Source organism: Salmo trutta, chromosome 12, assembly GCF_901001165.1.
Source record: "Salmo trutta chromosome 12, fSalTru1.1, whole genome shotgun sequence".
Lineage (NCBI taxonomy): Eukaryota > Metazoa > Chordata > Actinopteri > Salmoniformes > Salmonidae > Salmo > Salmo trutta.
The window spans coordinates 14,842,808-14,856,850 of NC_042968.1; the positions used below are offsets into that span (position 1 = coordinate 14,842,808).

General features: G+C 41.7%; 1 protein-coding gene across 3 annotated transcripts in view; it reads left to right on the forward strand.

Moving 5' to 3' along the window:
- LOC115202996 (amyloid-beta A4 precursor protein-binding family A member 2-like) overlaps positions 1-14,043 on the forward strand; it is a 69,969-nt gene that overhangs the window by 6,460 nt on the left and 49,466 nt on the right. The gene's annotated exons all lie outside the window — the stretch shown is intronic.

Consider the following 14,043-nt stretch of genomic DNA (forward strand, 5'->3'; position numbering starts at 1 on the left):
TACAACTTTGGAACATCATTAAAGAACTCAACGTTGGATTATTTCCGTCTTTTTAAATCAGAATTGTTCATTCAGAAACTGAAGCTTGTGGCTATATATTTGTCTTTTAAGGCACTGATGTTCATTAATATGAAAGCAAAGTTAAAAACAGCAAGTCAGCAGGCGTTATAAATGCTCTAGTGGTTAGTGAGGGATGATGGCAGCCACCATTATGCCCTGCTAGGAAGATTAGGTAATTAGCAGGGCCACCCGACCTACCTGCTGTGGAGGGATGGGAGGGACTCCGGTTATGTATTTTTAGACACCGCGTTTACCCTTCCTTACCCACTAGGTGTTCAGTTAACACAGTCTAGTCTAATGAATGATGGTGCTCTTCAAGGGGAAATCATTTCTCGGTCCACATAGAGGTTTGATTGTTCAATCAAAGTCATAGCAGGAAGGATGACTTAGTACCAAGTCGTGATACCTGAGACTAGAGCCCCCCCCGCCCAAGACAGTCAAGGCTGGCTTGGTTAGTGGCATATTGATTCAACACCCTTCTCGTTGATAATTTGTAACCATCATCCTTCAAAATCCAATGCCTTCTTTAAAGTGTGCTGTTTATCTGCAGGGATGAGAAATGAGGACCACTCTGATATTCAGCCTTTTGAGGGTTTCATGTGATGTGAGCTGAGCAGTTTCCTGGCAGAGGGAAAACAGAGAGCCAGCCCCCCCCGCCTGTGAATAACTCCCACAGTGTGTGTGACTCATATCTGTCTCTAGTAGAGAGCATGTTCCTCCTCATGCTCCTCTGTCAATAACTGCTTTACACTGCTTGCCTGCCACAGTTATTTCCCTTCCGTCTGTTGTTGGCGTCACACTGAACGTAATCACACCCACCTACTCTCCCGACCCGCCGGCCGAGTGAAGTATGAACTGAGTGTGCTGCTGGAGGAGAATGGTCTGTCTCGTCAGTGACCTATAGCCCTGGTGGATGACCCAGATGAAATGGTTTTCAGCTTTGAGAGATGTGGATGTCTGACAGTCCTCATATACCAGGAGGTCATTGGGTCATATAGGCTTTGCTGAGTGTGCTGAATGAATGCTGAGACATTTACTTCAGTTTTAAGGGCCAAGGCTACCAGGACATGTCACTTTAATCTTTAGAGCAACGAGGCTATGCCATACAGCTGTCGATAGTCACACACTGTGTGGAGTGAGGATAGAGACGAGCGTCTATGCACGTAGGCTATGTATTATACCAATTTGAAACCCTTACTAGATATAATCTTAAAGAATTAGTCACTTGTTTTTGAGAAACTTACCCCAGCTGCAATGGACTTCCTCATTGCTCATTGTGCAGTGTGGGGGCGTACAAAAAATAAATAATTAACAAAAGCTTCAAAAACACCCAAATACTGTGCGTCCTTTTAGAAACGGACACACTGTCAGTATATCGATGTAGGTCTTTAGATGTTGTACACATGACATTGTTTCCTTCTGAACCTTATCCTCGAGGCTATATTCCACTTTGTGTGAGTTGAACGGTTTCCCCTACCCAGCTGGGTCATTCTCCGTGTAGCCTGCTGCTAGAGTGGACGGGAGAGTTATTGCTTGAGTTGCGACAACATTTAAAAAATACAACATGCAGATAAAGTTCAGAATGATACAATTTCATGTGCACAACGTCTAAAGACCTGCATCACTATAAAGTGTCTGTTTCTAAAAGAACGTATTTGGGTGTTTTTAAAAAAACCTTTTTCTTGTTTTTCAACACCCCCACAATGCATAACGAGCAACGAGGAAGTCTATTGTGGCTGGGGTAAGTTTCTCAAAAACAAGTGAAATTGCCAAAAAAGTGTGTGTACCCTTCTATAACATGCCATTTAGTGAACCACTCATTTACCTCCATTTTACATGTTGTTAACTACAGTACATTATAGGGCTGGCACAATTACCGTCTAACCGACAGTTATAGATGAAGACCGTCATGATTTTTGACCGCGTCACAACACTAGTACATTATATTATTTGCTGGTTTTATCGGCAAGCATATCTGTGTAATGTAGGCGGAACGAATGCTTCTGTTGAATTATCTGAGCTTTAAGGAGCCCTGATTCAAATCTGTAGACATTATGTTAATGGCGAGCTGGTGTCTCTCAGAATCAATGAGGTGATATCTGCATGTCATTTCCATATACATTAGCATTTAAATGAACTAAACCCAATTACACAGACTTTCAGAGGCTGAATGGAGCCACCTTTGGAAAAATAAAAATTGGCAACAAAAAAAACCTTGAAACCCCTAGAGAAAGCCCCATTCACGCCTGTATAAATCATGGGTGGCACTAAAGGAAAGCTTATTAACACCCCACGAGGGAGGAAAGGAGAATTCTCCTGTGCCTTCAAAACACCTTCAATTGAGCAAAGCGTGGAACGAAAAGCATGCAGACCGACAATCCATATTACTCTTTCATCTCGGTTCGATTCTTTCTTTTGTAAAGGAACGTGGGGGCTGTAGCCTAGAGAGGCATCATTTATCATTAGTAGTGACGGCAGCTTTGTGACAAGTCTGAGAGAAACTTTAGCTCCTGCCTACATTTTGTCTGAAAGTCCCCGTTATCTACATACTCTTGTTTCTCATAGTAGTTAGTATGTCTGTCTGCTTCTATTTGTCCTTGTGAATATGTAGGCCTACATTATGTACTAGGCTTAAGCTTAGGCTACTACATTGTAGGTGGGTATAGTGAGGTTGTGTGTGTGTGTGTGTGTGTGACCTTGCTATACCTGTTACCAGTCGTCCTGTACATTGCTGCAGTGTAGTGGTGGAAAAAGTACCCAATTGTCATACTTGAGTAAAAGTAAAGATACCTTTAATATAAAATGACTAAAATAAAAGTGAACGTCACCCAGTAAAATACTACTTGAGTAAAAGTCTGAAAGTATTTGGTTTTAAATATACTTACGTATCAAAAGTAAAAGTATGAATCATTTCAAATTCCTTAAATAAAGCAAACCAGACTGCATCATTTTTAGTCAGGGGCACACTCCAACACTCAGACATAATTTACAAATGAAGCATCTGTGTTTAGTGAGTCTACCAGATGACCACGTGTTCTCTTGATAAGTGTGTGAATTGGACCATTTTCCTGTCCTGCTAAGCATTCAAAATGTATGGAAGCATTTTTGGTTGTCAGGGAAAATGTATGGAGTAAAAAGTACATACTTTTCTTTAGGAATGTAGTGAAGTAATAGTTGTCACAAATATAAATAGTAGAGTAAAGTACACATACCCCCAAAAAGGACTTAAGTACTTTCAAGTATTTTTACTTAAGTACTTTACACCACTGGTTGTGGGTCAACAAAGCCCACCTTCATCTTTGTGTGCTTCCTACGTTATGTCATTATTCCTACTTTGGCTTGACTGTATTCAGTGGGCCTGCTCATTAGCCACTGTTTCTGGGAGGATTGCATGTCATTAGCATTTAGATGTAGAGAGGAGAGAGGGCTCTGGCTATCTGCTACAATACAATGCTTACTGGCCACAGCTGGATTGTTTTCTCTCTCTCTGCAAGATATGGATATTATAAAGGAAAACTACCATTTCTACAGCAGCCATGAAAACATTGACTTATTTTAAGTTGTGATTTAACATGATACATTACACTGCAAAGGGCTAGCCTGCAATCCAAATTTTATGTGTATAAAAAAAAACATTTATTTTTATTCTGGTTGACACGTTGCAGTAGCTCTTGTGTCTTTGGCAGTTTGAGACATTTCAGATGATGGTTAATCAATGCCATGATGGAATTAATTTAGAAACACTTTATCTGAGGGAGTATAATCTATGGTATACACTGAAAAAGCTCCAACAGCTTCTACATGACAGACAGAGAGAGAAAAAGATGTCAAGCAAGCCATCACTTCCACTGTTACAAGCAGGCAACCTCCTCTTAAAATACAATATAAGAGTGCCCAAACAATCACATCTTTGTTTGCAAACAGCCACATGTCCCCTTCATTCTTAACCCCCTAAGGTACATGGCTGCGCAGAAATCGAATTAGCATAATAAAAAAAATCCCCATTTAAAATTCTGTCAGTTTAAGATAGAGATGTTTTTTTGCATTGAATGCGTCTCCATCCACCCATGTAACATTTCTGCATCTGCCTGTGAAAGGTGACGGAGCTAGAGCGTTGTTTGTCAGACCATGAGACGTCCCGAAAATCGTTTTTCTCACAAAATCGTCTGTAGCGTCCTAATGGTTTGGCCTACAAACTATTACTGACCCCTCTATGGAAAGATGAGACTCTCACAAACACGATTGTATTCTCCATTTTGCTCTACGTCCACAAGCGTCTTGGGCCTCGTCTGAAGTCTACAGCCGATCTGCACACTTCTGTTTTGTAGTTTCTGAACAGTTTGGGCAGCACACTAATATGACTCCTCTTTATAAAGGTGGGACTCTCACGTACATGTCGTTTGTTTTGCTCTAAGACACGCACAGGCCTCACAAGACTCGTCTGAAGGTCCCAGGTACCAGTTTTAAAAATATGGAAGTACAGTGCATTCGGAAAGTATTCAGACCCCTTGACTTTTTCCACAGTTACATTAGAGCCTTATTCTAAAATAGATTTTAGAAATATTTGCGTGTGTGTGTGTGTGTGTGTGTGTGTATATATGTGTATGTATGTGTGTATGTGTATATATATATATATGTGTATGTGTGTATGTGTGTATGTGTGTATATATAATTTTTTTTTCTTCATGAAATATCACATTTGCATAAATATTCAGACCCTTTATTCAGAACTTTGTTGAAGCACCTTTGACAGCAATTACAGCGTCGCGTCTTCTTGGGTATGATGCTACAAGCTCTGTCAGGTTGGATGGGGAGCATCACTGCACAGCTATTCCCCCCCCCACCGCAGCTTAGACAGGGCTTAGTCTTTTAATGGAGAAAGGATATAGATTTATATTTCATGTGAGGACTGCTGGGTGATGTAAAAAGGCTGCAGAACACTGTGCTGTTGCCTTCAAATGGAATCCAATTTAGTTTGATATCTTTAACAACCATCAGGGAGAAAGCGAGGGTGGGAGAGAAAAAGAGAGGGATGAAAAAAGTGAGTAAGCGAGAGAGAGAAAGAGAAGGGGTGGGGGGCCTTCATGAGACAGACTGCCAGTGCAGCCTAAGCTCCTCAGACAGACATCTAGCCCTTCCATCCATCTGAATGTGATCTGTTCTATCTGGGCAGTGATGACATAGCTAGAAATATGTAGACATTTTGTTTGACCAAATATTTCAGAGAGATTTCATTTGAGCGAGGCATCATAGCACAAAACGTGATGAAACCTGAATGTACAATTTTTACTTCGTCAATAGGCCTGCTTATGAAGTGCACCATGTTATCCGTATGCTGTTCAGCACCTTGGACAGTTCCTTTCTGGAGTCAGTTGTAAACACATTGCGTTGTATCTGATATCCTGGTGGAACAGCTGCTTTGAACTACCGTCTGGTGAAATATCATTAGGTTCCTCACTGGGACGATGGGCAAATACCCCCTGAATTGTCACACAGATGGAGTGTCACATGTTGAAGGATGACAAACAGCAGATGCATCAAAACCCTAGACGCATCAGGGGTCCTGATAAGGGAAAGGAGGATACCTAATCAGTTGTACAACTGAATTTATTCAGTTGAAATGTGTCTTCCGCATTTAACCCAACCCCTCTGAATCAGAGAGGGGCGGAGGGCTGCCTTAATCGACATCCACGTCTTCAGAGCCCGGGGAAGAGTGGGTTAACTGCCTTTTCTCAGATTCATTCGTTGTAATGACTTGGGTTAAAACACTCATATCAGGGTATGTAATGATAAAGGGGATGCAATGGTAGAGTAGAAACAAAGACGGATATTACAAATAAGCGCACACGTTTTTTTATGTCAACTCTGCATCACATCAAATTGATGTATTCCATCTTGGCGTTAAGGTTTGACTGAACAAATGTTATGCATCATTATTTTTCTACTGTACGTATCTGGCGCATCGCTGTGGTTGGGAATAAATTAATATCAATTGAAAAGTCTGACATGCCTCTGTCTTTCTCGCAGAAGTAATTATTTTTCACGACGTTTAAAAATATTGGATTGTACTTTAGAAGACAGTGGGGGTTTTAGGTCTGACTTAGAAGTGCTTCAGCCCATGTTATTCTCTCTCCTGCTCAGAAGTCTCACACAGAGGCAACACACAATGAAGGGGCGACGACTAAGGCATAGAACCCTGAGAAGTCTCAGCTTCACTTGCAGTGCTGTAATTTATATGCCCTCCTACTGACTCATCATGTATATCAGTTATCAAACTCTGCTGACTAATATAGGGGGAGACAGGAGGGTAGAGCTGACATAGAACTGTCTGGGCGCTGAAGTAAGAGTCAAAATATGAGTGTTGAACAAGAAGAGTGGCACTTCTTGACAGGGCATTCTTCTTAGTGCTTCTTAGTTTCAGAATCGGAACATCAGATTAACCTTACTTTGTTTTTGCCATGGTGAAGATTCCACCTCATGCATTCTAATGAGGGAATTAAGTGAAGGCGTTTGAAGGGAAGAGATAGTGACTGAAATAATATTACAAGCTCTAGTGTCAGCACTTACAGCGTTGAACGTACCCGACCTGCATGTCACCCCTGGTTTAATTCTAATCACATTCACTGGAGCAAGATGTTAATGGCCAGCCTCTAACCTCTATAATGTATTATCTGGTGTCGCAGTCATACTGCCTGGCCATGTACAGTTGAAGTCGGAAGTTTACATACACTTAGGTTGGGGTCATTAAAACTCGTTTTTCAACCACTCCACAAATTTCTTGTTAACAAACTATAGTTTTGGCAAGTCGGTTAGGATATCTGCTTTGTGCGTGACACAAGTAATTTTCCAACAATTGTTTTCAGATAGATTATTTCACTTATAATTCCCTGTATCACAATTCCAGTGGGTCAGAAGTTTACATACACTATGGTGACTGTGCCTTTAAACAGCTTGGAAAATTCCAGAAAATTATGTAATGGCTTTAGAAGCTTCTGATAGGATAATTGACATAATTTGAGTCAATTGGAGACGTACCTGTGGATGTATTTCAAGGCCTACCTTCAAACTCAGTGCCTCCTTTGTTTGACATCATGGGAAAATCAAAAGAAATCAGCCAAGACCTCAGAAAAAAATTGTAGACATCCACAAGTCTGGTTTCCAAAAGCCTGAAGGTACCACATTCATCTGTACAAACAATAGTACGCAAGTATAAACACCATGGGAACACGCAGCCGTCATACCGCTCAGGAAGGAGACACGTTCTGTCTCCTAGAGATGAACGTACTTTAGTGCAAAAAGTGCAAATCAATCCCAGAACAGCAGCAAAGGACCTTGTGAAGATGCTGGAGGAAACATCTACAAAAGTATCTATATCCACAGTAAAACGAGTCCTATATTAACATTACCTGAAAGGCCGTTCAGCAAGGAAGAAGCCACCGCTCCAAAACCGCCATTAAAAAAAGCCAGACTATGGTTTGCAAGTGCACATGGGGACAAAGATCATACTTTTTGGAGAAATGTCCTCTGGTCTGATGAAACAAAAATAGAACTGTTTGGCCATAATGACCATCGTTATGTTTGGAGGATAAAGGGGGAGGCCTGCAAGCCGAAGAACACCATCCCAACCGTGAAGCACAGGGGTGGCAGCATCATGTTGTGGGTGTGCTTTGCTGCAGGAGGGACTGGTGCACTTCGCAAAATAGATGGCAGCATGAGGTAGGGAAATTATGTGGATATATTGAAGCAACATCTCAAGACATCAGTTAGGAAGTTAAAGCTTGGTCGCAAATGGGTCTTCCAAATGGATAATGACCCCAAGCATATTTCCAAAGTTGTGGAAAAATGGCTTAAGGACAACAAAGTCAAGGTATTGGAGTGGCCATCACAAAGCCCTGACCTCAATCCTATAGAAAATGTGTGGGCAGAACTGAAAAAGCATGTGCGAGCAAGGAGGCCTACAAAGCTGACTCAGTTAAACCAGGAGGAATGGGCCAAAATTCACCCAACTTATTGTAGGAAGCTTGTGGAAGGCTACCTGAAAAGTTTGACCCAAGTTTTAAACAATTTAAAGGCAATGCTACCAAATACTAATTGAGTGTATGTAAAATTCTGACCCACTGGGAATGTGATGAAAGAAATAAAAGCTGAAATAAATCATTCTCTCTACTATTATTCTGACATTTCACATTCTTAAAATAAAGTGGTGATCCTAACTGACCTAAGACATGGAACTTTTACTAGCATTAAATGTCAGGAATTGTGAAAAACGGAGTTTAAATGTAGTTGGTTAAGGTGTATGTATACTTCCGACTTCAACTGTATATACCGTAGACTCCAGGCTAAGGCAAATACATCTGGAGGTCAATGCGTACTATTTTATATTTTATTAACCGTGTGTTTATCACAGTTCTTGCCTCAGATCCCTTTAATTCCCACTGATTGCTGCAGATATGTGTCTGCAATATAGAGGAGAGTCCAGTGATTGCTTTGGGATGCAAGGGCATGGCATCACAAAGGTGGGAAGCCTTGTAAAAGGTTGATGGGTGTAAAGTGGCCTTGGAAAAGCTTAGCAAGCCTTTAAAATGAATTGTCTGCTGAAAAGGAGAGGGTAGAGGAGATCGATGGGAATAGATTTATTTCTAGACCTCACCTGTTGGGGGGGGGGGTGTGTGTGTGTGTCCGCGCATGCGTTCCTCAGGACTGCAGAGATGTCCATGTGCTGAGTCAAGCCTTATGTAGAGGATAGTTGACTTTCACTTATTCACCCATTTAGAATGGAGAATATTTCTGTGCATGCAGAGCAATTGAAGCCCTGTGTGTGTAATTAATGATGGCTGATTGCATATATTCCTGTGATTTTGTCTGATGAATCTAATGGAGTGGACTAAGTGTTACGGCAGAGATCAACGAGCATGGAGGATGTAATGTAACTTCATGGACGTCAGCTCCTGGCATATGATGCAGCTGAGAGGAGTTATTGACAGACAGCAGTGTGCTCCTCAATGTTTGATCTCCTAGAGGTGTCACCCACACCGCAGCCTATTCTAGGGTCTTAACATTGTCTGCAGAACACTGGGAGAAGATCAACACAACCTGTCTGTCACCTTTCTCAAAACGGATAAGAAGGGCAAATACCCTACATGTTAGCACACACTGAGAAGCTACTACACTGACTCATACTACAGTCATCACTTCCTAAGGATATGATATGTTCAACCATGTACAGATGTAGGATCTTAATTTGAGCCAGTTTGCTACAGCAGGAAAATAATCTGGCAGCAACAGGAAATGTTTAAACAGGTTAAGCATAAGGCTGGGCGATATGGTCTAAAAATGTTATAGATTTTTTTTCAAAATTATGGGCGACTAATGATATGTATAAAAAAATATATAATCTCTAGAAGCGTTGTTGTACAATTAAAGTTAATATACACTGCATTTCAAACAGTCAGCAATAGTCTAATGAATTCAGGGCTTGTGAAGTTATATCTAGGCTAAATATAAGCCTTCCACAACCATAAGACCCACTAATCATTGCATTATTTATCCAAATAGTTGAACCTGCTTTTTTTTTTTTCAATAATCAATGATCTGGCTTTCATGTCTGTCTATGAAAATTCCCTTTTTGGTTACAAATGTAACTAGAACATATACATACATACATACATACATACATACATACATACATACATACATACATACATACATACATACATACATACATACATACATACATACATACATACATACATACATACATACATACATACTGCACATTAACTAATAATGACTAACTTATTGTAGCAGGCATTAGGCTATAGAGAATTAACACAGGTCTCATCAACAATCTCTCAAGCCCACGTTAGATTAGCCAGCTAATCTTTGTTTCAACATCAAGTTTAGCCAACTTTGATCTATTTGCTAGCTAACAAGTTTGAACAGTTGAATTGTTATGAACACATACTTCTGTCTGTCTCCAATTGTTTGAAAAGCATGTGAGCCTGTCCACTTTGTTCAGATGTTGAAATCAAGTGGCCTACCTTATTTCTCAGAAGTAGAACGAGTTGCCAATTCCTTATATAATTGTGTTCTATGCTTATTGCACATTTATAAAACACAGACTAGACAGCTAGTACAAGTCTTTGGCTAAAATGCTGCTAGCGGTACCCTAATGCTGTGCGCGACAAACTGATTCTGGAAAGTGTATGCTCAATGTTCATTGATACCCTTGTTTTAGTAGTGTCTGCTCTGCTTGCAATTTGATAGTTGAGGCATAAAAAGGGTATCGTTCGAAAAGTTATCTTCTCCTCTAGTACAGTAAAGTAGTCTCAATGTGTTTTGGTGTCCACATGACCGATTCTGCAAATGAAAGTAGCGAGTTGAAACCACTTGTCAGAGAGGAAGATGAGATCTCATCTTTTATTGGTGTGAGAGGCAAGAGGAGGGGCTTGATGTGTGTGTAAACCATTCAAGACGAGGCGATGAAGTTTCACTCCCGCTAAAATCTGTCCAAAAATAAAGCCAAATGCATGTCTATGGGTTTATTTTGGACCTAGTCTTGTCGCCTGCCTTCCCGCCTTTGGGACAACTCCCATTGTTAGGGCAGAGAGGTGCATCTCGTCATTATATACTGATCTCTGGTGTAAATGGGGAGGCGCACACGGCACAGGATAGAACGAGACGAGACCAAAAAAATACAATACGAGAACAAGCGGACATAAACACTCATAAAAACGGAAAATAACAAAACCTAGATTCTTGCGATACAGGCGTTTTGGAATATCGCGGAAAAACATAATTTTAGAATTAATCCAATTAATTTGATATATCGCCCAGCCCTAGTTAAACAGGTTAACATTCAGAGGGCCGCAGGGCTTGCTGGATTACCATGAGGCGTACTCAGAGCATGCATTTACCAGCTGGCAAGTGTCTTCACTGACATTTTCAACATCTCCCGGACTCAGTCTGTAAAACGCCAAGGTAACCTGTCTAAATGACCATCGCCCTGTAGCACTCACATCTGTAGCCATGAAATGCTGTGAAAGGCTTGTCATGGCTAACATCAACATTATCATCCCAGACACCCTGGACCCACTCCAATTGCATACCACCGCAACAGATCCACAAATGTCACAATCTCTATTGTACTCCACACTGCTTTTTCCCACCTGGACGAAAGGAACACCTACGTGAGAATGCTGTTCATTGACTACAGCTCAGCGTTCAACACCATAGTGCCCTCCAAAATCCTCACTAAGCTAAGGACCCTGGGACTGAACACCTGCAACTGGATCCTGGACTTCCTGATGGCACGTCCACAGGTGGTGAGGGCAGGCAACAACACATCTGCCATGCTGACCCTCAACACGGGTCCCCTCAGGGGTGCGTGCTTAGGCCCTTCCTGTACTCCTTGTTCACCCATGACTGTGTGGCCGCGTATGACTCTAACACCATCATTAAGTTTGCCAATGATGGTGGTAGGCCTGATTTACCAACGACAATGAGACAGCCTATAAGGAGGAGGTAAGAGACACTGCCAAGACAACAACCTCTCCCTCAACGTCAGCAAGACAAAGGAGCTGATCGTGGACTACAGGAAACGGAAGGCTGAGCACGCCCCCATTCTCATCGATGGGGCTGTAGTGGAGCAGGTTGAGAGCTTCAAGTTCCTTGGTGTCCACATCACCAACTAACTATCATGGTCCAAACACACCAAGACAGTTGTGAAGAGGGCACAACAATGCCTCTTCCTCCTCAGGAGGTTCAAAAGATGTGTCATGGGCTCTCAGATTCTCAAAAAGTTCTACAGCTGCACCATTGAGAGCATCTTGACTGGCTGCATCACTGCTTGGTATGGCAACTGCTTGGCATCTGACCGCAAGGTGCTACAGAGGGTAGTGTGGACGACCCAGTACATCACTGGGGCCGAGCTCCCAGTGTGTCAGATGAAAGCTCTAAAAATTCTTAGACTCCAGCCACCCATGTCATAGACCTCTCTCTGCTACCGCATGGCAAGCGGTACTGATGCACCAAGTCTGGAACTAACAGGACCCTGAACAGCTTCTACCCCCAAACCATAAGACTGCTAAATAGTTAGTCCGGGTAGCTAATTGGTTAATTATTTAACTATCTGCATTGACCCTTTTTGCACTAACTTGTTTTTGACTCATCACTTACTCCAATGCTTCCCACAGTAGTGTCAAGTTGGCTGGATGTCCCAGCAGCATTGCAGTTGTTGACACATACCGGTGCGCCTGGCACCTACTACCATACCCCGTTCAAAAGCACTTAAATCTTTTGTCTTGCCCATTCACCCTCTGAATGGCACACATACACAACACATGTCTCAATTGTCTTAGGTTAAAGAAGGATTTTTAACCCTTGTCTCCTCCCCTTCATCCACACTGATTGAAGTGGATTTATTAAGCGACGTCAGTAAGGGATCATAGCTTTCACCTGGATTCAGCTGGTCAGCCTATGTCATGGAAAGAGCAGTTCTTAATGTTTTGTATACTCTGTGTATATAGCTAAGTTATTGTTACTCATTATTATTCATCGTGTGTCTATTACTTATATTATTATGTTTTTTACTTTTAAATGATGTCTCTCTTTCCGTTCTCTCTGCATTGTTGGAAAGGGCCTGTAAGCATTTTACTGTTAGTCCACAACTGTTGTTTACGAAGCATGAGACAAATACAAATTTAGATATTTTTTTGTAGGGGTTGATACATTTTACATTAGGGCAAATCAAGTCTGACATTTTTAAGTGGAAATTAGAAACTTTAGAAGCTTTTTAAAACCTTACACTGCAATTTTGCATATCCTGCTGTGCAGGACATTTTCATCAACAGAAGAGTGATACAATTAATATCCTACATATGTTGCTAGCTACTATATTAAGCTATATGTTCTCACCACATGTCAGATGTAACCATTTGACAGGCCTACTGATACTGTGAGTTTGGCACAGTATTTTGGTTTTTCATATTGCAGTAATATACTGTAATTGGTTATTTCTAGATAATGCAGGCAGATTGATTGTGAGTTGTTGAAGGTGTTGGTAACTCTCCCCCCATCAACAGAACAAGTGTCATTTATTGGCGTCTCCTCTGCATAGGACCATTCTGATCAGTCACAGAAGTAGCAGCTGCAGTGTACTGCAGTGTGAGTGGGACCTCTGGGACCAAACGGAGCCCCAGGGCATGAGATGATACTGCAACCAGAGCACAATATGACTGCGTGGCTGAGCGGGAGAGACAGTGGTGTTGCTGTCTGAGAAAAGGAGCGAGTGTGTGTCTGCATGCTTGCGTGTGTTTGTGTTGTATGTGTGTGAGAGCGTAGGAGACATTCCAGTCGCCAGAGAAAACATGCTGATTGTTTTGTGCATTGAGAAGTTGAGGAAATGTCCCAGATAAACTTAAAATACCTGAAGAGGGGGTGATAATATATTCTGCTCTGCCTCATAACTGGCACTGTGTTCTCAGTAACAAACACAGTTGGTTGGTTTCTGTGTCTTCCCCTGAGAGGATGAGTCACACAGCGCTGCTTACTATTGGTTCAAACAGTTTAATCCTCAGATGGAACGTGGGCATTGTTTAGTAGATAGCTCAGCTTGGTGCTACTTGCTCATATTTATCACCTGGCAATGCTTCTTCTGGCTTTATCAGTTCTCCTAAGAATTGAAATATGCTGCGCTAATGTGTTAGATTTTTCTTGATTCGATTTCTGTGTGCCACACAACAATTATTTATTTATACCCCGTCTTAAACCAAATGATGGTTGATAATTAAAATGGCTGAACAATGCCATTGGGCACAGGCAGGGGGGGCACAGAACAACACTTAGACTATTCCTAACCAGCACACCTGTCAGACTGCGCCAGGGTTTTTGACATGGGCTAATAGCAGGAGTGGGCCCACATGGCCCCTGAGGACCCATGATGGCAGCCTGACAGTGAACATCAGCACTCTATAGTCATGGCAT